General features: G+C 33.4%; 1 protein-coding gene across 1 annotated transcript in view; it reads left to right on the top strand.

Moving 5' to 3' along the window:
• Nucleotides 1-27,561, top strand: part of LOC127062415 (poly(rC)-binding protein 3) — a 195,488-nt gene that overhangs the window by 93,820 nt on the left and 74,107 nt on the right. The window lies entirely within an intron of this gene.

Here is a 27,561-nt window from a genome sequence, read left to right as displayed (position 1 = left end):
AAGGAAAACGTATTTAACAAAAAAAAAGAAAAAAGATATTGTGTAAATGCGAATCATCTAAAAAAAGAAAAAGAATATCTTGTAACAAGAAACCCCAGGTGCATGTATATTTATATATGTATATATATATGTATATATATATATGTGTATATATATATATATATATATATATATATATGTATACTTGTGCACATAGTGAACAATAGAGAAGGAAAAAAAAATAAAATTCGTGGTTATATTAAAACATAGGAAAATATTGTGATTTCTTAAGCGATTAAATGGAGAAACGTCAACGACAATCTAAAATCCGTGAGCACGAAAGAAGCTTATAGTTCTGCCCTCCACTTTGGACCACAATTTACAGAGGAAAAATCTTTTCCCGTCTCGGATAAAAATGTTGAATCTTTCGTAAGCCAGAGAGATGACGTCTCTATCTCTCTCTTTCTTTCTTTATTTTTCTTTCTTCTTCTTTCCTTCTCTCTCTCTCTCTCTCTCTCTCTCTCTCTCTCTCTCTCTTTCTCTCTCTTGCATTTTACATACGCTTCGCAAAACTCGTAGGGCAGCTCACATGAATCGCCAATGTGTATTCCTCTTCGATCTCCGACGTCCAACCTTCTCTTCTCATGGCTATCGTTGGCAGAAAAAGGGATGAAAGCGAAAAAGAGAAGGAGACAGAGACAGAGACACACAGAGAGAGAGAGAGAGAGAGAGAGAGAGAGAGAAAGAGAGAAAGAGACCAGCAGATTTGATAACGACGGCCATCGAAATTGAATATGGATCTCTACCAATGAGAAAGAAAGAGAGAAAAGAGAGAGAGAGAAAAGAGAGAGAGAGAGAGTTTCGTGATTTGTAAGCCCGTTTCATCCTATCTCTGTCACAGACACACACATATACATATACACGTACAAATATATATATATATATAGACATACCTACTCTTCTCTCTTTTTCTTCCACCCTCCGTTCTGGATCAGTTCGGTCAGATTGGCCGGTACCTACATTCCGTTCAAAACGCTTGGCCCTGTGTGACGAATTACCCTTCGATCGAGCATGCCCGTTATTTATTAGAAATAATTTACGTTCCTTTTCCGAAATACGGAAATACGAGAAATTATTTATTATCGCACTTAAATGCTAAAACACTACGCAAGAAGAAATTTAACGGTACGAACCCGTTAAACGTTGTTTTTGAAGAAGAAAAAAAAAAGAAATTTCTTCCATTTTCTTTCTCCTTCTCCCCTTTTTTTCTTTTTGCTCGTTTCGTTACACTCTTCCTTTCTCAATTCTTCCAAAGAACGAGATTTTGAAAATTATTGATAAAATGGAAAATAAAATGTTGTTGTTAAATAAATTATTTTTTTATTTCAACACTTTTTCTTCTGCTTCTTTTCTTTATCTCTTTTCTTTCTTGTTTTCTTCTTTTTCCTTTTCTTTTTTTTTTTGTCGAAGAACGAGAAAGAACGATATTAAATAAAATTCTTTTTTCTTTCCTTTTTCTCTTTTCACAACTTCTTCGTTAATTCGAGATTGAGAAATATCGATTGAGACTTTTTCTCATATCTTTTTCTATTGTCTTCTCTCTCTCTCTCTCTCTCTCTCTTTCTTTGTAGCACATTCCTCTTTCGATTTTCTCCTCGTTAATACGAATTTTATTCGTTGAATCGTTCGACGTGTCTTCTCACACGAATATATATATATATATATATATATATATATATATATATATATATACTTCTTTCATCCCCCATCACGATCTATCTAACCCTCTTTTCTTTTTCAAGCTATGGAAATATTCAAACAATTGGCATCGTTCGCATATCCATTCATTCGTCCACCACAATTTCTTTTTCCACTTCTAGCAAACGATCTTTCGCAAGAAAAGAAAAATCTCCAGTTCTTTCTGAATTTTTATAAAAAGAGAAAGAAATGGAGGGTTAGAAAATCATCGATACATATATATATATATATATATATATATATATATATATCGCGCACAGTAATTGCATTATAAAATATGTTGAATACATATATTTATATACAATCATCTCGATAATATATATATATATATATATATATATATATATATATATAATATAATTTCTAAATAAATAAACGACTATATTTATTGAAAAAATTGTCTATATATATACACATGTATGTATGTATATATGTATGTACGTATTTCCGACGAACGAATATTAATTTTCATAAGTCGCAGTAATATAAAACGAATTTCCTCGATTCCGAATCATAGAAATGCATCGTCCATATTTTCTTTTAAGCTCGACCATTCCAAAAGTAATTTTCAAAAAGTGTATCCTCCATCGAGATGAAAAAGGATGCGTTTTAGAGAAAGATAGGTATATACCAAGCGAGGATACGAAGCTCAGAGTAAGAACGTCGAAAGTTAATGGCTTTCCATCATCGTCCGTTCGTAAATGACGCACGAGATCATCATCGCAGAATTGGTCTCGGGTGCCAAGTCACGGGTACCTGCTCATCATATTGATTGTGCCAAATTCTACGCGCGTGCGTAAGCCTTGCAGTACATGTACATATAGATACATACACACACGTGCATACTTACACATGTATATGTATATATAAATGCATAGTGCATATGTATATTTATATATATATATATATGCTTATTTATATGCATATATATATGTATACGTATATGTATATGATTGCGTATATATAAACGTTCTTATATATATATATATATATATATGTATGTATGTATGTATGTATGTATATATGTATGTATGTATGTATGTATGTATATTTATCTATTTGCCTCGCGAATTTTATCAAAATGTATTTTCGTGTTTGATGATTTCGACGAAAAAAAAGAAGTAACACGATTACTCGAGTCTCGAATAAAATAGGAGAAAGAGTGAAAAGAGAGAATAAACAAAGACGAAAAAGAATCACAGAAAAAGGATAAAACAAGAAAGGAAAATAAAATCAAAGATAGACATTATCGAGTGTTCCAATGATATCTCTTATCGTTAACTTTCGTCAATTTCAAAACGTAATTAATCGTATCTTGTCTAGAGCGCACTGGGAAATATTCTTCTTTATAGGTCGTGCTTTATGGGAAACGAAAAGAAAAAAAGATGATAAAGAATAAGAAAAAACAAGTGGGATGATAAAGAATAAGAAAAAACAATAAAGGGACAGCGTGGAAAATAAAAATTATAATTAAAAAAAGAAACAGAGAAAAGAAAAAAAAACATGAAAAACAAAATGAAAAGAAAAGAGATTGAGAAGAAAAGAGAAGAGGAAAACGAAAGAGAGAGATAGACAGAGAGAGAGAGAGAGAGAGAGAGTGTGAGGGAGGAAGAGAGAGGAAGGGAGAAAAAGATTCCGTTCGAAAACTCAGAGCCGAACGGCGGTGTGCCGGCTCGGCATCGCTCGGCTCAAGTAATTTATATTTAAATCGAGTAATTAGCATACGCAGGAAATGTCAGAGTTAGGTAGGAGGCGAGCGAGAGCATAATTTTGGTGGCGCACTTTGCGACTGGCTCGGTGGTGTCACCTCGGTGATCTACAACCATTCTCTCGGCTCGTTGAAAATCGTCGAACAACGTTACCAACACAAACACATATACACACACACACAGAAAGAGAGAGAGAGACACATACATACATACATACATACAAATATATACATACACATACTTATCGAAAACGAAGGTACCGATTCGTCCAAAGTCCTCCGTCAGTTTGGCCGCCATTACGAAACTGAAATTATTTCGGTTAATTTTAGTTTAGCTCGTCCAAAGACTTTGTCGTTAATCTCTTAATACTATGTAAATAAATGTATCTACATAAATAGGTAAGCATGTGTGTTCGCGTGTGTATATTGTATAGGTATCTGTGTTTCTGTGTTTCTGTGTTTCTCTGTGTTGTGTGTGATTATGTTTTCTACACATACATGGATATACGTAGATGTATTAATGCAGTATTAAACTTAAGCTCGAAAGCTCGTTGAAGCCCTGATCGAATTATCCTATTTCAACCCCGAAACCTCTGTTTTCCGTTGTTAATACCTATCGTTTAACCAAAAAGCTGTCATGAAGAACTCACGATTATTATTACCGATATATTAACGATTTTAACTCAAACTACGTTTTATCTCTCTCTTTGTCTCTCTTTCTCTCTATATCCAGCTTCTCTCTTTTCCACCTATGTATTACGATTTTATCGGTTGGACGTAATACATGTATGTGTCAGATACAATACATATTATATTATTACGTAATTATTTAAATATATTTCATTACGAATATATGCGTGATTATGAATAATTAATTATGATATCAATTAGTCTCTGAAATTATTCTAAGATCTTTTATCAATTTTCAAATCGATAGATATGTGACGATAATAATAATTACAATTATTATTATATGATAATAATAATAGTGATATATTATTATTAACATTATTATTATTATTATTATTATTATTATTATTATTATTATTATAACGATAATAATGTTATTTATAGGATAAAACACGTTAAGAAGTATATAATCATTATCAAAATTTTCTATCGACGATATATGTGCTTATCAAGATAAAATTTATATTACAGGAGGAAATAATTAATAAAAAAATTATTAAAAAATTCTTTATAATTTTTTACAAATCCGTAAACATGACAATAATAATAATAGCGGTAGTAACTATAATTATAATAATTATGTCAATCTGTATTATCATATGAAAAGCATTACAAAAATATATTATAGTCGTGAAAATTTGTTATCAACGATATTTCCATCGAAATAAAATTATATGACAGAGATAGGCAAATTATTAGGATATATGATAACAAACATTTTGTTATGTAAAATTTTGTGTAATTGTTTGCAATGAAAATAAAAAAGAAAAAAGAGAGAGGGAGAGAGAGAGAGAGTAGGAGTGAGAAATCTTACTTCATAGTTGAAATTCGAGTCGACGGAGTTGCACAAACGAAGCTTATCGTTTCGCCACTCTGTTAACGATTGTTAGGTTGTAGCAAAGCAGAAGTCACCAATGACCTGAATACGAAGAACTCAATAACGAAAGTTAACAGCTTGGTTACACGTATTTGTAAACGGATCTGTTACAACTAAAAGTATTCACATCGTTATATTTATCGAAGTAAAACGTTGACTCATTAAATTTTTTCTTACCACTAATTAACGTATACCTTGGTACGAATATTTTCAACCTTAATGAAATTTTCCGTCCGCTCATTAAATCTTACTATTTCATCTTTCCTCTATTGTTTCGTAAGAGAAAATATAAAAATAAAAATAAAAATAAAAAAAATATATATATGTATGTACGTATGTATATAGGTATATAAAAGTTCATTAGTTAAAGAAGGAATATAATCACAAGAAGTATGTTTAAATAGTTTCATTAAAATATATCTATATTAAAAAAATAAAATGATTTAGGAATCGCAATTGATAATTTACATATTTACGATACAGGGAAGAAATTAATTAACGAACTTTGTCCCAGTGGAATATAATTAATAAATATATCGGTTAATTAAATATATAATTAAACAAAAGTAATATATATATATATTGCTTCATTTCAATGAAACAATGAATGAGAATTAAAGTGATTATTAAAACCCAACAAAAAAAAAAATTTTTCAATAAAAAAGCTTTTATCGATATACGATCGTAATCAATGGTAACCCAAATTTGATTTAAAGTGAACCATCAAGATTTTACATAAATTAAATACATACATATATATACATATATATATATATATATATATATATTTCTTAAATAACAAGAATCGGGTTAGATCTTTAAGAGGATAAACCTTACTAACAAGATTTTAACTAGCCGGATATCCGAGTATCCGAAATAGCCAATGAAGTATACTCTCGTGTAGTATACCGGTTTCCATAAATCTTACCTCTCGTAAAATACATTATCGAATATCCGAAACATGATGAAGTATCGAATATCTATGAAATATCGACTCCTTCGTGCTGATGATACATATTCGAGCGAGTTTTTAATGAAAGAAGAAAGAAAAAAGAAAAAAGAAAAATATAAAACAAAAAGCAAGGATAACACGATTAAAATTATCCGAAGAATTTATACGAAATAATTATTCATTATAATTTTACATTTAGAACGTAACCTTTTGTGATTTCATTTCTTTTCCACTTTCTTTCATTCTCCTTTTTCTTCCATCCCTTTTTTTTTCTTTTTTCTCTCTTTTAATCTCTTATCGTCAGATTCTCTATCTCTCTCGATATTAACGCCAAAATCGAATGAGAGATTTCTTTGACGTGTACGAGAAGAGATTCGAGCTATTCGACCTTTCTCTTTTCTTTCTTTTCTAAGAAAGAAAACGTTGCTGGAATAAAACTTGGAAGGTGGAAAGAGAAAGAGGAAAGAAGATGAAATTTTAGTGAACGTGCTGTAGAACGAAAGAAAGAGAGAGAGAGAAAGAGATCGGTTCCTTATGCGTGTACCTTCTATTGGGAAAATTCTTGCATCGTGAATGGATTCGTTGGTTGAATGGCACTCACTACTACCATTACGTAGCATCGCCATCACCACCATCACTATCACCACCGGCACGATCACCATTGCACTACTCGAATCTATTCACAATGCTATACCACCAACGGCATTGAGGGCACCATCAGATTTATGAGAACCCCTACTATAGCACGAGAGACTGTATTTGTCATTATATTATTAACGTGCTGCGGATAGCCCAGACGTGTTGACTTTGTCTGTAACTATGAAAGAGAACTGAAAGAGAAAGAAAGAAAGAAAGAGAGAGAGGGAGAGAGAGAGGCTAATGAAAATTCGTCGTTCGATAAGATGAAGAGTGTGTTTAATTTAATATAATGTCATCGTGTATACTATATATATATATATATATATATATATATATATATATATTATATATATATATATTTGTGTATATATAATATCGCAAAGTTACGAGATAAAACACGAACTATGTCTACCTCTCGCTAGGGACTATATAATATGGACCACGTGAAAGTTATCGCGAGTTATTCGGAACAAATCTAGCACGTTGTGTGTGTGTGTGTGTGTGTACATATATAAGAACACGTTTAAAGAGAATGAGAAAGAGAGACGGAAGGTACCGGTCGCTTTTAACGTTCACATTTTCCCCCGTTATAATTCGCGAAAGTATCAAAGGAACGCTTTATACCTTGGACATGTGCTCTACTGGAAATATTTCTAAGTAGTTACACGAGTCTAAAATGTTCGAAGTAGGAAAAAGATAGAGAGAAAATGAAAGAGAGAGAAAGAGAGTGAAAGAAAAGGTGTTAATATTCGTAAGCTGAGTTAACACGAGGTATTTACAAATTTCGACTTGGAAATGGGTGGAAATAATATATTTCTATAAGTGCACTTTGGAATTCCGTGTTCTTCCAAAAGGTTTAAATGGCGAGTTGAAAACATAAAGAGAGAGAAAGTCAGAGAGAGAAAGAGAGACAGAGAGATATGTTGTTCGTACGTTCCATACAAAACGGGAATTAAGTAATTCTCGTCGTAGCAAACCGTCACTTCCACGTTGGTCATTGCAATATGAAAAAAGAAAGAGAATAAACGTGTATATACGTTAAAGAAAGACAGACAGACAGATAGACAGAGAGAGAGAGAGAGATAACGAGAGAGAGAGAGAGAGATAACGAGAGAGAGAGAGAGAGAGAGAAAATGCCTTTCCCTCTTGGTGCAGCTTATCCAACGTTCAGAGCTCGTAAATCGACGTTTCGTTTCTAGAAGGGGAAAAGGAGCAAATCAAGGCGGAGGAGAGTAAACTAACTCCTTTCTCCCGCAATTCTAATTAAGTTCTGAAAAGGCTAGAAAGGCACAATGGTATTCGTTGAAAAAAGAACCGTAGCGACTTTTCGGTTGGTCTACTACTACTACTACTATTACTGCTATTACTATTACTAATACTACTACTACCATCAACCGACGAAACTTCAACTAACCGAAGAAAAGAAAAAGGGAATGATAGAGAAAGAGAAAGAGAGAAAGAGAGAGAGAGAGAGAGAGAAGGTAGAAATTGCAGCTTCCTCGACGTTGAGTAATTATCTAATCGTTCACTTCCGTGAACGTAGACTATGTACATATATACGTACATACATATATTACCGGAATTTCTCTATCCGTGTTCTTTTCGCATATTTGTATGTATATATGTATGTATGTATGTATATATATACAATGCGAAGCATTTTAATTGAAACGCATTAATAGATTCACAATAGTGATTTTTAATGAAAAATATAGTAAAACAAAATTTGTCTTCAAAATAAATATTCAAATGTTAAAGAAATATCAAATATTAAAGATCAAAAAATATACATGCGTATGTATAAATATTCTAATTCAAACGTCTTCAAACAAAGAAAAAAGAAAGAATAAAGAGAAAAAATATATATATATATAATTTATATAGACGTAAATCTCTCGTTTGGTCTTTAACTGTACATACACAATTAACTCGAACAAAATTAAAGGGAAAAAGAAGGAAGAGATAGCCCGAGGCTATCCGAAAATAAATAAAAATGTTAATTAGACGAAATTTACTTCCGCGCTCACTCTTCTTTTCCATCACCCCTTCACTTCCACCCAATCCCAACCCACAGCTTCCTGACTCAACGTCGAGCAATGAAACGGGTTAAGAAGAAAGAAAAGAACGAGAGAAGCAAGGAAGAGAGAAAGAGAAAGATCGGTAGCTCGTTTAGGGGGTAGATCCAACCCCATTAGAGATTTCTTCTCGTCTCATAAATTTCGAAGAGAAACGTCGGACGAGTTCTTTGCATACAACGATCTAAGCTGGAAAGAAAGAACGAGAACAAGAGCGAGAACAAGATCAAGAGAGATAGAAAGAAATATATATATATATATATATAAAGAACTATTTTCTATCTCTTTTTCTCTACAGTACAAAGACTTCAAAGTTCTTCGAGAGAAACATTTAGCAAATGCGCAGATTTTTCGATTATTATCGTCGAATTGAAGATTTCGTATCGCCAAAGGTAATGAACCATCTCTCTCTCACTACATATATATATATATATATATATATGTATATGTATATGTATGTATGTATGTATGTATGTATGTATCTATTCGAATTCGATAATCTTTTCCTCTTTTCTTTTTTTTTTCTTTACTTCTTTCTTTCTTTCTTTCTTTCTTTCATTCTTACTTTTTTCTGATTTCTTTCTTTCCATTTTTCTATCTCTGCTACACGTTTGAAAGGTAATACCCAGACGCAACCTCATTATCATGATCATGTCAAAGGTCAGAGAAGATATCGTTCTTCCTTTCTTGTTAGAACACCGATCCATCTCATTACTTCATTTTCAACGCGAAAGCAAAAAAAAAGAATACAAAAAAAGGAGAAAAAAGGGAAGAAAAAGAAAATGGGTAACGAGAATCGACTACCTCTTTTTCGTTTCCTTTTTCAAGGCTTAATAGTTAAAAAGAAATAAAATCCGTACTATCCTTTTTCCGTTCTATCTTTTCCTTTCCTTTTTATTAGTTTGTATTTGTTTATGTATTTATTTTCTCTTTATTTCTTTTTTCTTATTTCCTTTCCTTTCCTCTTCTTTTTTCTTTTAATTCCTTCTAAGAAGAAAACTACAAATCGTACGAATGGTTTTATCAAAGATTGGAAAAATGAAAATTCGATGTATCAAATAAAGATCTACGACCTTCTTGACTTTTCTCGATTCACTATAATCCACGAAATATTATATATATTTACCTACAAAATATCGGTCGATTTTCATTTATCAAGATAAAAGCTTTTACAAATTCGTATGTCGTGATCGCCGAAGCTACATTTACGGTCATAACACTTTGTGGTTGCATTGTCGTGACCAAACACGAAAGAGGAAGGTCAAGATTCCAAATATATACACACGCGCATACACACACACACACTGTATATATACCTATGTACGTAGATATATACATATACATATATATTGAAGAAAAAAGGAAATCAAGATTCCAAGTACATATACATACATATATATATATATATGCATATATGTGTGTATATATGTATTGTATATGTACACACGTATATTGGAGAAAGAAGAAATAAGAAAAAAGAAAAAAGACTCGCTTGCAATTTCGTGAAATGCTGAATCACCAAGATATTTTCGAAAATACGACGTACCTTAATACGAAAGATCGAAGCAAATCGTTCGAGTACAAAAAAAAAAGAAAAGAATAAATCAAATAGATTTTCGGGAAGATTTTTGAAAAAAGAAAAAGGGAGGAAAAAAACACGAGAAACGAGAAAAAAATGAAGAAAAAAAAGACAAAAAATAAATCAACGAACGAACGAACGAACGAACGAACGAACGAACGAAAAAAGTGAGAAAGAGGGAAAGAGAAGAAGAGAAAGAAAAAGAGAAAGAAAGAGAGACAGACGGATAGACAGACAAACAGACAGAGGGACAAAAAAAGAAGTGCAAAAAATAATTATAATCGAGAGAAATTTTTTGTAGATTCGAAACCTTTGAATTTCGAACGAATCATTTCGCTATTATTCGTCTACGATCTTCCCCCTTTCAATCCCTTTTCTCACCCTTTTTACTCCTCTCGTCTTCTCTCTCAAACTGCTGGCATAATCTTTCCGATTTGCAAAGCATCAAACGTCTTCGATGCCTCGTTACCGGGTTTTTGCACCCAGAGGCATTTTCATTTTCCACTCGTCGTAGTCAACCCTTCGAATTTTCCATTTCCACATTCACTGTTATCCTGCTTGGAAGAAGACTCCATCTCTCTTTCTCTCTATCTCTCTCTATCTCTCTCTTTCTCTCATATACACATATACACATATATACGGATAGAGACACAAACACAGATATAAATATAGATACGCACAGACGCATACAGACAGGAACACGCACACTCGATCTTTCGTATTAGAAAAGGGTCTGGATAAGCCAGGATACTTGATATCCAAGTCGAACCAGCCAAGGGAGTGCCCGGAGCCCTTTTCACGAATCGTCTAGTCCCTTTCGAATTCTCTTTCACAGTTCTTGCTACCCTTCTCGTGAGATTTTCAAGTAGCTACATATACGAGCGAAATCTTCGATGAATTCACTCTCGTGTTACACACATATACGTATCGTCATGTAATGACATATCCATTTTATAATAAATTCTCCTGCACTGGAAACAAAAAAGCACACTCATGAGAGTATATGCGTATATTACAAAAAAAAAAAAAGAGAAAAGAAAAAGGATAAACTTCGATACAATTTTCGTAGTCGTTTATTTAAATAAGCGCGAAGAAGAGAAAGAGAAAAAAAAAGGATTATTAAAAATCGTAGCAAATAAATAAAAAGAAAAAGAAATTGCTGGAAATAGAAACAAATTTTCAAATCGATTAATTATATTACGACCTCGTTTCCTCGTTATCTCTCGTATTATAACGTACTCGATCGACGTAACAAAATTATTTTCGGCGTAATAAACATTTAATGTAAAATATAATTGACGTGCGTCTGATCTCGATACCTGTGAGTTGTAATATCGATATTCAACAGATAATGTCGCTTGTTTTAGAATAGCGTAGGAGTGTATCAACGTGTTTCGGCGTTGTATAAAAATATTGTGTATGTACACACACACTCACTCTCTCTCTCTCTCTCTCTCTCTCTCTCTCTCTTTCTCTCCCTTTCTTTCTTTTGCTCTTTCTCTTTCTATCAGGTGGTATCGAAATTACAGGAACGTGATCGTGTATTCCAGTTTACGTGGCTTTCAGGATTAAGTCCTGTTCCTATCGGGTATTATAAGCGAGATTTATGACGCTAATACCAGGAGTTAGCTTACCCGACTCGCGGAGCTGCCCGTGCAATTTCCGCGAATTTCCATGCTCCGGCGCCTTCGCTTACTAACACATTCTCTCTCTCTCTCTCTCTCTCTCTCTCTCTCTCTCTCTCTTTCTCTGTCTCTTTCTCTCTCTCACACTCTCTCTCTCTCTCTCTTTCTTTTTCTCTATCATGGTGGGACACGTCATAAACCGACGATTTTTAATGCGCGACTAGCGCCGGTTATAACGATTTTCAGTTCGGCAACGAGTAAGGTTGAAATTAAAAAATTGATCGTCTTGGTAACAGGACACGTTCTGACGCGAAATCATTTCGACTAGTATACGAGCAACCTGGTTGACTATGTATTTCATAAAGCGACGATTATTTATTAAGTTATATATTTATATATATATATGTATAGTAATTTTTATAAATTATATATCGACGTTGAATGAACAGTTATTGTTATTTGATAAGGTCGTCATTTCCTGCGTGAAAAATCTCGTGTTAATCAAAAATTTGTCAATGATGTCAATGAATATCCTAGGAATAATTATTATCTTTCAAATATTTCTACTAGAAGAAGAAAATAAAAAAATTAAAATGAATCGAATCGTTTGGCAATAATTAATCGATTAACGATTAGTTTCTTAAGTATAATAAATAAAAATATTCATACATATACATATATATACAAAACAAAAAAAAAAGAAAGAACAATGAATCGAATAACCTAGCATTAATTAATTTCTTTAAATCGAAATACCAAAAATATATGTATAAGCAAATATCCGTCTGTTTCTTAGATTGTACATTCGTAGTCGAGTACGGATCTCGAACTAGTTTTGAAACGTAATCTGAAATATAACCACAAACGCACACAAATATAGACAAATACATACATAAGCAAGCATATAGTATACTCGCACATATATACAAATACATACAAACACGTATACTACAGTTCGATCTCCATGAGAGTTCAAAGATGAACGAGGCCAGAGTTTGATTTCACGAATACGCGTATATAAGGGTGTAGCTAGGTAGACGAAGCGAAGAGAGAAGTTTCGTATCGATGTAAATGCATTCGATTGTGCGTGTCTCTGTTATCGGTTCGCTTGGCTTCAAACTCATCTGAAAGTGCTTTCTCTCTCTCTCTCTCTCTCTCTCTCTCTCTCTCTCTCTCTCTCTCTCTCTCTCTCTCTCTCTCTCTCTCTCTCTCTCTCTCTCTCTCTCTCTCTCTCTCTCTCTCTCTGTCTGTCTGTCTGTCTCTCTCTTTCTCTCTCTCTCATTTCACCCAATCACCCTTCTCTCTTCCACCCTACTCACTCACATCCCCCTCTCGGTTACCATCGCATTTTCGGTATTCCGGCTTTCGCGCTAGTGACTAGGGAATGAAACAGAATCACTGATGGGGAGTAGATACATACATTTCAATCTCTGGTCATTTAAACTATAACGTAGATACATACATACATACTTATATGTATAGATACATATATTATACAAATTCCTAGGATATACGTAAGTATGTATGTATGGAATATACATATTGATAAATAGAGAAAAATGTAAATACATATATGATGAAAAGTCCTTAGGTCGGCTGAAAGTTTCTAGATCTATCTGAAAAATCTATTACTACTTCTCTTTTATTGTTTTTGTTCTTCCTTTTTCTTCTCTTTTTTTTTTTAAGGGTTTTTAGGATATCTTTTCCTTTCTTTTTTTATCAAACTGTATAAAAGCTACATATTCAGATTGTGAAATTGAAAATTCGTAAAAAAGAAAAAACATATATATATATCCGTAGTATCTTAGTGACCGAAATGGATAGATTACAGGATAGAGGAAAGGGTATCATCGTCAAATCTTCATTTCTAAATTATTTCTCAGACCGATGTATATGTAAATACATAAAATATGATATATCGTTTAACGACACGAGAGAAAATCTAATCTCGTTTTGAACGACTTCAAAGAACAATATTTAATGTTGCTTATTTAACGAATGTAACGTTTTGATATTTTCATTAGAGCCACATAACCATAATATAGAAACGAAAATACCAACGAAGACAGAAATGATTATTCTTCGTTAAAATACGTATTACATGTACACGTACATACATACATACATATACACATATATACATATATATATATATATATATATATATATATATATATATATATGTTACTTTACTTTAATAGAACAAGAAAGACACGTGATGAGAGTAAAGGATGTGGATCGTAAGTCGAAAACAAGGCTTTCCTCTTCGTAACCCTCTACTCCATCCCCTTATGGCATTCCGGAAAACTTTCAACGAGGCAAACGCGCGGAATGAGAATCGATGCTAATTACCATCCGAGTGGCGCATGACACAACAGGAATTAACTCCGGTTTAATTACCGCACCGTCTGTTGGATAAACGGAGAACGACAGAGAAATAGATAGATGGATGGAGAAAGTGTGTGTGTATATGTGAAAGAGAGAGAGAGAGAGAGAGAGAGAGAGAGAGAAAGACGAAGGAAGAAAGAGAGAGAGAGAGAGAAATAGAGATAGAGATAGGCAGAGAAAGAGAGACACAGAGAGACAGAGAGAGATAGAGATAGAGAGATGACTGACATGAGATTCGTAAGACGAATGGCAAGTACGATTCTCGACCTCAAATGTCACCCACGAATTTCTCCACTCGTGATATCCCTTCTGGGACATCAAATTCTCCATCTACCTGTCTCTATCTCTCTCTCTCTCTCTCTCTCTCCCTTCCTCTTCGTTGTCTGTTTATACATATATGTATACGCTTTGCATTTCACGAATTCGTGTATCCACGTTGATTCGCAACTAGCAACGTCGCAACATTGCCTAATACGCCAACAAGATTCAATTTCGAATTTGAACGATTTTCGAAATTGTCATCGAATAACGAAGATCCTTGATCCAGCCTATCCTCCATGGCCACCCACTTCCCCATCCGCCACCCACCACCCACCAAATTCGATATTTCCATCTCGTCTCTCACGTCGACGTGCATCTTTCCATCATCGAATTTTTATCGTCGTTGTCGATGGGATTATGTATGGGGATGGGGAAGAGGATGGGTTGTAAACGAGGTGTCTCTCTCTCTCTCTCTCTCTCTCCTTTTATTTTTTTCTCTTATTTTCTTCTTCTTCTTTTTCTTTTTCCTCTCTCTTACTTCTCCTTCTTCTCCCTTATCTCATACAATTCTCATGCGTGTATCTTCAGCGAAGATATATACGTACCTACACATATGTTATAATTTTAATTGAACAAAACGAATGAGTAACCGACGGAATATAGAATTGTTCTCCCTAGATATTCGTTCGTAAGAAAACGCATTCGTGTCGATCACGCTAACGAGCAATTTGAATGCCGCAATATTAATACTCGCTGAAGCAAAACCGCAGAATCCATCAGGTTCAGCCAATGGGTTCCATCCAATTACGGATCCGTTCGGCGATGCGTAATAATAGCAGGTAGCTACGAAAGGCATAGCACAATCCTCTCCTCCTCTTTCTCTCTCTCTCTCTCTCTCTCTATCTCTATCTATCTCTAGCTCTTTCTCTTTCTCTTTCTCTTTCTGTCTATCTACCTACATATCTACCTACGTACGTACCTACCAACCTACCCACAACCACCATTACTATACGCCATCACCGTCTCGTCGGAAATATTTTATATAAAGTGAAAATAAATCTGGTAAGAAATGAGCGAACTATTATTCCGCCCAACGAACGTACCTTCGAGTTGTTTAACCTCGATGATAGAGCCAACGAACTTCGGCAAACAACTTTCTTGAAGAATCGACGAGAAATTCAGAACGAGAAAGAGAGAGAGAATCCAAACAATTCGATCTTACGTAACGTCGAGCATAAAAGTGACAGTTATTCGATGAGAATAAAAAAGAAATCGTTTGAAAAATTTTTTTTCCAAATTAAAGGGTTTTCAGACGAGTTGACGGTAAAAAAAAAAAAAGAGCGAACGGTAAAATCGTGAAAGATTATCGACGAATAAGGTCGTAAAAAAATGATGAAGAAAGTTCGAAAGGAATCTTCAAATCTATTGACACAGTGGTATCGTTAGGGAAATAATAAAATTTTTAATTTATTTTAATTTAATTGTAGGAACAAATTTTGTTTTTTATTAAATTTAGAAAGAAGGACTTCGATGAATTATCTGAGATATAATTAGTATTTCTTATCGGTCAAGGGTCGTTATTTCGATATGCGAGGACATATCAGAAACAGAAGACAGAGAGAGATGGAGATAGATAGATGGATAGAGAGAGAGAGAGAGAGAGAGAGAGAGAGAGAGAGAGAGAGAGAGATAGAGAGATTGACGTACACTCGAAAATCATTGGTACGATGGAGACGCTGCGAAGTGTCGGCTACGGACTGGAAGGCCAAACTTGAGAGGGGTAGTAAAAGAGAGAGAGAGAGAGTGAGAGGGTGTGGAGACAAGATATACGTTGGCTTTAACTATAATGGAGCAGGAGAATCGTGTGATTTATGGATCGGTACTCGACCCGTTAGAAACTGACAAGCTGATAGCCGAGAACATCAAAATCTTCGAAGGGACGTATTATGGTCAATCGTTAACTTATCTAAATTTGTAAAATTCAAAAGTGTATGTAAAAAGAAAAGAAAAGAAAGATACAAATATAAAAAGAAATAAGAAAAAAATAACAGAGAAAAAAATATTAAAATAATAATTATAATCATACGAGTGTATTAAATCGAATCGTTTCTTAACATTCATACGTGTTATTTCTCAAATTTACGCGAATTTCTTTTTACTGGTGAAAGATTTCGGAAACTTTGTTGTCTGAATTTCCAGGATTAAAGAAAGCAGGGAATGAGAATTGAAGAAAAAAAAAAGGAAAGAAAGAAAAGAAAAGAAAGAAAGCAAAGGAAAAGAAAAAATAAGAAGCTACGAAAACGAAGGAGCTACTTCTTACAAACGTCGAGAACCTCGGATGGTTTGTTATTTTCAAGGGAAAAGAAACAAAAAAGGAGAAGAGAAAGAAATACAGAAAAGAACAAAAAAAAAAAGAGAAAGAAAAACAGAAAAATTAATGAATTAAAAAAAAAAAGAAAGAAACAAAGAAACAAAGAGAGAACGTACGTAACACCGACCAAAGCGTTACACATTTCTTTAAATATTCATTCTACAAGAGAGATATCGTTTCTTTCATAAAAGATTCCGTACACCTTTAAAGGTACCAAGTTGACCCGAAGAAACGTGACCCCATTTATCCGTGACTCGTTAGAATTTTATTATGCACGCTTGCGCTTACGTATAGTATGGATCGGAAACGACACGGGTGTCTAACAACTAACAGGTCATTTCAAACGAGACCTGACATTAAACAAACTACTCTCGTGTAAGATCGTAACGTTTCGTTCCGAAAAAAAAGAAAAAAGAAAAGAAAGAAAGAACGAAAAAAGAAAGAAGAAAGACCGAAGTAAAAGTCATAGAGAAAAGAAAGAGGATGTAAGAAGAAAAACAAGATGAAGAAGAAAAATAAGAAGAAGAAAAAGATCATTCAGAATAAAAAAAAAATGGAGAACGGTCAAGTCGAAGGAGAGAAGATAAAGAAGAGAGTGAAAGAAATAGAAAGATAGAAAGATAGATAGATAGATAGAAAGATAGATAGATAGATAGATAGATAGATAGATAGATAGATAGATAGATAGATAGATAGATAGATAGATAGATAGACAGTCAGAAAGAAAGAAAGAGAAAGAAAGAAAGAGAGAAAGAGAGATTTCAGAGAACAATGGCTTCTAGATGAAAGAGTTTGATGGCTCCAGGCCACGCTCTCTTTTTCACAAGCCTTTCGTCTTCTTCTCTCTTCTACGTTTCTCTGATAGAAACGTATTCGCAATTAGCCGCACGAATTGAAACAAAACAATGACCAGCATTTTCTTTCAAAATGGCGGAACCTTCTACTAAATACTGTCTGGTCGAACGAAAGGATAAAGACGGATAAATAGATAGAAAGAGAAAGAGAATGAAAGAGAGAAAGATCGAAACGTGTAACATTGAAAATATAAGCAATACTGCGAAAAGAAACTTCTTTCTTGTCTCTCCGAATATACCGACGATTTGAAATTTTCACGAAGCACGAGAGAAACTCGTCCGAGAGGAGAAGAAAATAGAAAAAAAAAAAAGAAAAGAAAAGAAATTCGAGACGTTCATTTTTTTTTGTTTTTATCTCTACGATATCGTTCCGTATCGGATCGTTCAATTTTTTTTTTTTTTTTTTCAATTCCTTTCGATCCGTCGAAGTCTTCGGATACGCGGGAATATACGTTTTATAAATATAAAGCTTTTTGAAATATTTATTGTAACCTTCCTTCTTTGGACGTATATCGTTGGATTTCTTTTTCTTTTCTTTTCTTTTTTTCTTTTTTTTTCTTTTTGCTCTTTCCTTTTTTTTTTCTATTTCTCTTTCAATTTTCTTCAGAACGAAATACGATAAATGAAAAAGATATTACCGTGTCTGTGTTTTTACTGATGATATTACGTATTTCTTATTTTTTTTGGTTTATTTTTATTTTTGTTTCCCATATCATTTTAATCGAAAGTTTATTCGTTACTCGTTAATATAATCGTAATATTTCATAACTAAATTATCGAACGCGTGTGTGCGTAACGATAGACGATTGCATAAAGAGTCATTTAACGTCGGTTAATAATTTTCATAAGGTTCTTTTCTCTCCCCCTCAGAAAAAAAAAAGAAGAAAGAAGAAATTATTCTCTCGATAAAATTTTTCTCTCGACATTTTTTCTTCTTCTCTTTCTTCTTTCCTCTCTTTTTGTTCTTTTTTCTTTTTTTATCAGATATAAATGGGCAAGAATTTTTCCCGATAGAAATTTTCAGGTTAAAAGAAAAAAAAAAGAAAAGAAAAAGGAGAAAAAGAAAAAAAAGGAAAGAGAAACGAAAGAAAATAGAAAAAAAGGACATTCTTTAACGAATTGTTTCGTTATATCAATTTTTATGTCGAAAAATTCGTTAAATTCCAAGTAGAAAATTGAAGCTGGCGTTATCGCCGAGCCTTCATTTTTCTCTCCCTAGCTTTTCTCGAAGGCTCCCTTAACTTCTCGTCCGAGAACGGAACTACTACGAAGGAAGTCGGGAAGGTTCCAATAACTGCACGAGCCGAGTTCAATAACTGTACGGCTTATCCCGACATCGTTTTTTTTTTCTTTTCTTTTCTTTTTCTTTTTTTTTTTTCTTTCTTTCTTATCCTCCACTACACCTCGCTTACCAATAGAAAATCCTTACTCCGATATATAATGTATATGTGTGTGTATTTTTTTGTAATATACGTAGAAACAATAATTAATAATTTTTAATTAAATTAATGTTCAAATTTCATTTGTTCGTTCAATTGGCCGAAGGAGTAATGGGACAAGAGGAAATTCTATAATTATTAATCGATTATTATTTACGTATTTGTTATATTTGTTAGAGAATTTTTACGCTTGTGTGTGTGTGTGTGTGTGCGCGCGCAGAAAACAATTTTTTCTATTTTTCTCATTCGTCATGAATCGTCGACAAGTAATTTAACATCGACGATATAAAATTGACTCGAGAATATATTGCTCGAAAATATAGACTTAAAATATCGATTTTTTTATCTTCAAAAGAAAATAAATAAATAAATATTATGACTCTCGGATCGTAATAACAGGAGATTTTTTTTTTTTTAAATAGCCGCAAATAAGTATTATATTTTTTCCTTCGAAATCTATTTTTAATTTGAAATATCTGTTTAGAAAACTAATGGAATCAGAAATATTTCGATGTATTGTTTAAAATCATATATTCGGTATATATCATTTTAATTGCGTTTAATAAAAATTTATCAAAAAGAAATATACATGTATTATTGTATTACTTAGCATAAAAATTTAGAAAATAAATTTCTCTCTCTCTCTCTCTCTATCTCTATCTCTGCCAACCTTATGTCGTGCTTGAATAAGAATTTAGAAAAAAATTATAAATTATTGCATAAACTTCTTTTTGGAATTTAGTAAGTAAATTTAACTTCCTCTCTCTTTCTCTGTCACTCTTATATCATGCTTGATAAAAATTCAGAAAAAAATTATAATATATTATATAAACTTCTTTTCAGAATTTAGAATATAAATTTAACTCCCTCTCTCTCTCTCTTTCTATTCCTTTCACCCGTCGCTATTATATCGTATTCGATTAAAATTTAAACAAAATTATAAACTGTTATTCTACTTTGTTTGAAAATTTAGAAATTAAATTTAACTCCCTTCCTCTCTTTCTCTCTCTCTCTCTCTTTCTCTCCCTCTCTCTCCCTCTCTCTTTCTCTTTTTCTGCCACTTTTATGTCACATTCGATAAAAATTAAAACAAAATTATAAATTCGTTCTGACGTTTAGAAAATAAATGTAACTCTACCTCCCTCTCTCTCTATCTCTCTCTCTCTCTTTCTCTCTTTCTGTTTCTTTCTGTACATTAACCATCTAAATACGTATGTAGTTACTTTGGAAAATCTCATCGCGTTCGAAAAGCAGAGCCGTCATCTCATTTCCGACAGTCGGACTCCTAACGTTTCGCCGGATTTCTCGACTGAGAGTTTTCTCGCTGGAAAAACTAGAGTCGACTTTTTCCTTCGTACGAGCACGTTTCACGCAAGAAAAAAGAAAAGAAGAAGAAAAAGAAGAGGAAGAAGATGACGATGAAAAAAAAGAAGATGAAGAAGAAGAACACTATGATACCGAAGAGAAAACTCGTTTGATTCCTTCGGCGAAAGCTTCGATGTCTAGCTTTGCTATTCGTACGTGTAAAAGATAAAAAGAAAGAAAGAAAAAAAAAAGAAGAGAAATAGAGATGGAGTATGGAGAACAGGAATAGAAAGGAGAAGGAAATATAGAAAAAGATTGGAACGATGAATTGCTGTTCTTTTTTATTTTTAAATGAAGCAGCATCGATTTACGAGTAAAACCATTTCGAATCGGTCTAAATTGCATTACAATTTAAACGACCAAGAATTTTCGTTATACTCTTTGATTTTGTTAAATAATAATTATCCGTAATCGTCATTTAATAATCGTACAATTGATAAAGAAACGATTTCAAAAAAAAAAAAAAGAAAAAAGAGATAGAAAACTTTGTTACAACGATGAGTAACAAATTAAATTATTTAATCGGATATGTATATTCGAGCGAGTTTGATCAATCGAGTTTCGAACAAAATGATATTTAACCTATGTATATCGAATTTCCATTTGTAGGTATGTAATACGAAACAACGTTGATTTTTGTTACAACGAAACGTATCAGCGAACGATTTTTATACGATTACACGCTATCTCTAGATTAGATTTCTTATTTATTTATTTATTCATTCATTCATTCGGAAATCGATATTTCTATATAATAATAAACATCAAACATTGGAAACGAAAAGATACTCGAACGTGATCGTACAAAGCTACAAACGATACAGAGCTATCATCATCGATAATAATTATATTATAACTAAAAGTCTTTTAAACGTTAAAATAATAATAATAATAATAATAATGATAATAATAATAATATAATATATATAATTTAACAATCTATATGCACACGCTCATACACACACACACACATATAAACGCATAGTATCAAACTAACAAAATTAATATTTATTATACAATAATACATACAAAATGAATAAAAAATTATCTTCTCGAAGAATTTCATATTGCTTCGATGAAAAGAATAATATAAAAACAAAATATGACAAAGAAATTAAAATTTACTTCACGTTGACTTCGTTTTTTTTTTTTTTGTAGAAACATAAAAAAAAAAGGAAATAAGAAAATAACAATTCTAATAGATACTTTGAAACAAAAAGAAAAAAGAAGATAATGAAATAAAAAAAAAAACAATATAATATACAATAATATTAAAATTTCGTAAAAGATAAATCTCATAAACAATCATGTATATAGATATATCTAGAACACACACACACACACACACACAAGACAATAATTTAACCATTTCTCCTGTTCATCGTCGTTGGGATATTAACGTGAAACTTGGAGCGAGCTTAAACCGTAGGATTAGCGTTCTTTTAAGCGCGCACGGGGTGCGGTACCAAGGGCGGATTTAAAGTTAGTTTACATTTTAAGTGGAATCAGTGAGGACTAGGCATTAAGGTGGGACGCTTTAAACGCCACGCGAGCGAATCTCGCGTTACTTTCTCTCTCTCTCTTTCTCTCTCTGTGTGTGTCTCTCTATCTCTCTTTATTTCTCTCTTTCCAAGTAAAGCGATAACGAACCGCCACGTTTCTCTAACCCTGCGAAGTCTTCTGCGAGGTGTAACTCGACTCTACGGATTATCCACTTTTTTCTTTTTTCTTTTATTTTTCTCTCTCTCTTTTCTAGTCTCTCTTTCTCTCTCTCTATTTTAACACGGGAAACATTGCTTCTCTTTTAAAGCGTACGGTAATCATGAGAATCCACTTGTCCAATCGAATTTTCTAACGAAACCGATATTTACCCAACTTTGACCATTTTTTCTGTTCACTCTTTTTCTTTTCTTCTTCCTTTGTCGCCTTTTTCTTTCATTCCTTCTTTCTTTCTTCCTTTCTTTCGCTCTTTTTCCCCATCTTCTCTCTCTCTCTCTCTCTCTCTCTGATTTTCTCTTTGTGTCTCCCTTGATTTTTTCGTATATTTTATTTCCTCTGTTTCCCGTTCTTTTTTTCCTCTTTTTTTCATTCATAAAATCACGTAGTTCGGTCATTCACTTCGTTCAACTTTTTTTTTCGGTTTTCCTTCTTTTTTTTTTTTATTTTTTTATTTTTATGGTTTCCGATAGAACAACGTAATACTACAAGTTGAGAATCGATTCGATGAAAAGGGAGAATGAGAGAGCGAGAGAGCGACAAAGAGAGAAAGAGAGAAAGAGAGATAGAGACAGAGAGAGAGAGAGAGAGAGAGAAAGAGATAGATAAAAAGAATACAGTCTACTTCGTTCTCTCGCCTTACCACGAATATTTTCTCAATCGGTTTTTCACATACATGTCTACCTGTACATAGTACCTACTATATATACATACATACAGACATATATATATATATATACATATATATATACATACGCCCACGTACGTATTAGAAAACTCGAAGAAGGAGTATCTTACTAGAAGGGGTTGCACCGTTATATTCTCCTAGGCTTTGGGACACGAACGATTTTCTTTTTCCACGTAAAAGTGAGCCGGAAACTTCAGGAACCGATATATGGCCTTCTACGTTTGTACATAGATATATATATACCTACACACATGCATACACTCATATACTCATATATGTATCTATATGATTCATATATACTCCGCTCACATAGGAATACATACGCACCCGCTCATATAAGCGCACACACTTTATATATGTATATGTAACAATTGAAACCACTCGGAAAAATACATTTTCTTCCATCTTCCATATTGCCACCGTCCTACCCCCCTAAACTCACCCTCCGACACACTCTCAACCTCCAACCACCCCCTAACCACTACCCCTTCATCGACCTACCCCCTCCCACTTCCCTCCCTCCGCACCAACCCTCACGATACTTTTGTACCGATAGAGGAAATGTATCATTGGAAATGGAATATCGACTAACTCTCGAAACACGTTGCCGAGTTCCGAGAGCATAGGATAACAGCATCCTTTTCCGAGTTATCTATCCCGATCTCTCGACATCTTTGGATCGGTGTTACGATTAATTCCCTTTCAATCGGATCGAGCCAATTTTTTTAACTTATTTTTTGTCGTAATGAAAAATGAAGAACAAAAGAATGTTTATATTACGGATTGAAATAACTCTCTTTTTTTCATTATCTGCCTGAGTAAATTGTTGTTGGACAAAAGAAAATAAGTGAAAAGGTAATGCTACACTGATTTTTCATCTAGAATTTGTCGTATTTAATTTCCTTTTTTTTTATCCTCTTTTATTCTTTTTTTTTTTTAATTATTATTATTGTTCTTCTCAACTCGTTCTATCGGCAGGATTTATTTATTTATTTATTTATTTATTTTCTCTGTTTTTTTTTGTTCACTATTTTTACACACTTTTCGTGTGTAACTTGTTGAACGAAAAAGAGAAAGATAATACGACTGATCTAGAACTTTTCGTATTTAATTTTGTTTTTTTTTTTTTTTTATTGTTTCTATTTATTTTTTTTTCCAAGTGATTTTATCGATACGGTTTATTTATTTATTTATTTATTTATATACACATTATTTTATTTTTATTTTTTTCTTCGATTGTTTCAATCGATTAGATTTATATACATATATATTCGTGATATTTAATTCTTTTAATTCTCTTTCAAACTATCGATGGGATTAATGTCCATATCTTTTCATTATATTCCTGAATAACTTGTTGAATCAAAAAAAGAATAAAAAAAAAATAAAAAAAGAAAAGAAAAAAATAGTATGAACGATCTAGAACTTGTCGTATAAATTTATTTATTTATTCATTTATTAATTTATTTACTTATCGAAAGATTCTCGATAAAGACAAATCACTGGGACGATCAGAGATAGAAAAGATAAAAGGAAATAGTGATAAAGTATAGAAGAGGATCGAAAGTCTCTTTTGCTACCAACGTAAACAACGTTATCTCTTTTCGTTAACAATGATCAACGATCAGGAAAGAAAGTTCGTAACGAGCTTGCTTCTCTCGCAATAAAGTAGAAATAACGACGTTAGTTTCTCGAATAGGCCTGGCCGGCTCGGCGTTTGCCGACCGATCACCGACGAACTGAATTTCCAATAATTGCTTTCTCCGCCCGTCTAAAATGATAATTAAATTCCTTGCTTGCTGCTATTACCCGCTTGCAAACCATCGTCCTTTCGTAATGGCTCTTTCGCGAGTACGACATATTATAAGGGATGGGAGAATCTCTTGTGGGGTTGACTAGTCGTTTAAGAACCTGTTTGTCCGGAAGCTAAAAGAACGAGAGACGTAGAAACACAAAAAAAAAAGAAAAAATAGATCGAATTCGAAAGATAAGGATTAATGGAATAGATAGGGATTTAATGGAACGTAAATAGAAACATTTTTACTTGCGGCATTTTGATAGAAAAGTGATACAGCGTAAGTAACTACAAATATACGATACATAAATAGAATTTGTTCTTGTTACAAAATATTACTCTAGAGAAAGCGAAATATCTAAAAATGATATCGCGCGTAAAAGTCACGGTCGTATTTATTTGATAGTTAAGAGAAAGAGAAACGGAGACAGAGAAAGAGATAAATAGACGTATATAGGGATATTTATTCGCGTCATACTGATGCACGTACGAAAAACAAACAAAAAAATAACTCAAACTTACTTTTGTTCAAAAATTCCACGTGAGAAACCGAAATATCTAGAAATGGCATCGCTTAGAAGTAGACCCTCGTATTTGTTTGAAAGTTAAGAGAAAGAGAGATAGATTAATGGACGTATATAAGGATATTTATTCGCGTCATGGTTAATAAACGATAAAACGTAATAAACGTACGAAAAATAAATAGGACTTTCTTTTCTGTTTCAAAAATATTCTATGGAAAAACGAGTCGACATGGCGAAAGTCGCTGTGCAATAGAAAAGAGAGAGAGAGAGAGAGAGAAAAGCTCTTGAGAAATCAAAATAAACAAATAAAAAAATAAACAAATAAAAACAAACAAGAAAGAAACTAAGAAAAACGTTCACGATCGTACGAAAAAAAAAAGAAGAGAGAGAGAGAGAGAGAGAGAGAGAAGAAAAAGAAAAACAATTAAAACGTAGTTACTTACTTACGTTCATATCTTTTCAATCAATGATAAATATTAACGATTCATCCTCGTCTGTTTACAAAATTAATGAAGGAAGTGCGCGCGGTTAATTACTGTTATCAGAAGCAAAAAAAAGAAACAAAAAAGAAGAACAAAAGAAAAAGAAACAGGATATACGTGTGCACGCGTAAAACGTGCGCGTAACTCGATGTGTTTATAACTGTAGCTATGTAAAAAGAAAAAAGAAAAAAAGAAAAGGAAAAAAAAGAGGAAAACAAACGACAAAAAAAAGGAAAGAAACTGAAGAAAGCGAAACTGTACGACGCGTACCTTCTAAAATGGCACGCAAAGTCGAAGCAAGTTTAACGAGCCTAATGCCTCGTACTTTTATGTACTTACATATAGATACGTATTACTTCCATGGTCGTTACTCTATTACGGATGGATTGTTCTTAGGCGAGGGACGTTGTTGGATTTCGTAGGCGAGTAACTTCGGGACAGAAAGAAAGAAAGAAAGAAAAAGAGAGAAAGAGAGAGAGAGAGAGAGAGAGAGAGAGAGAGAATGAGGCTGTGATATAGGGACACACAGCAGGTGGACGAGGAGAATTTTTCATACGAATGACCGCGTCTTCTTGAACGAGAGAGAAAGAGAGAGAGAGAGAGAGAGAGCCTGTTACGACACTACTATCGGTTATCGACTATCGGCCATCGGTTTATCGATCTCTTTCAACGCTCGTTTTACGTACACGCTCACTTACGTTCTCTTTTTCTTTGAGAAAAAGAGAGAGAGAGAGGAGAGAGGAGAAAAGAGGGGGAGGGAAAGGGTGTTAGGCACGCACAGTTTTCACTCGGTTAAAAATGCGAAGCGACAGAAAGATGAAGAAAAAAAAATGAAAGGAAAAAATGGGAGAAGAACGTATAAAAAAAAAACAATTTGCAAATCTCTCTTTCTCTCTCTCTCTCTTTGACATTCATTCAACTAATACTATTCGTTAGGACAAACCACGATAGTCCGATCAATGCCAGCTCGTAATAAGAGTAACTAAGTACATACATGAATACATGTAAGTATTTATACACGTAAGGTAACCTTACGATTAATAGACATACTTAGGTATGTGAGTACGTAAATATGTCTAGGCAGATATTATCCAATGATATAATTATCTTCTTTTTTTTTTCTTTTTTTTTTCTCTTTAAAGTTCCTCAAGCGCACGTTAACATTTTTTATTTCCTTTTTCTCTTTTTTTTTCCTTCCCTTTCCTCATTTAAGTAAGACAAAGAATTTTTACGTAAGCACTTACTCACTCACTCACTCACTCACTCACTCACTCACTCACTCACTTACTTACTTACTTACTTAAGAAACGGGGAAAAGTTATGTGTTTAACCTTCCACACCGTGACGGGAACCGATCGCGTCCTTCGGAAGGCGCGGCCGCGGCCTCTTGTACCAAGAAAGTTGAATCGCCGCTGAGAGAACAAGTTTGGAAACGCGCTAATCGAGTTTCCGATGAACGTCAGTTGCTACCGACGTTCTGTTCTATTAGGAGGAGGGAGAGGGTGGAAGGGAGAGAGAGAGAGAGAAAGAGAGAGAGAGAGAGGGTGGCCAAGAAGGGGTGCGGAGGGTAGGAGAGAGGCCTGTCTGCCTGTTTGACCTGTTTGCCCTGTTCTACTCTGTCCTGTCTATCCTGTTGTTTAATGAAATCGTCGAAACAATTAATCGATTGTTTCTCGAGTCATCCAATCGTCAAGGCCTTCCGCGTCTTTCGTTTGCTTTCGTGTATTAATCAATCGATCGATTGATCAATTCAATCATTTATATATTTATTTTTATTTTCCTGGTTACCGTGTTTT

The sequence above is a fragment of the Vespula vulgaris genome, chromosome 3, assembly GCF_905475345.1.
Source record: "Vespula vulgaris chromosome 3, iyVesVulg1.1, whole genome shotgun sequence".
NCBI classification, from domain to species: domain Eukaryota; kingdom Metazoa; phylum Arthropoda; class Insecta; order Hymenoptera; family Vespidae; genus Vespula; species Vespula vulgaris.
Note: the sequence above shows the minus strand (reverse complement) of the source record. Positions and strands in the feature narration are given on the sequence as shown.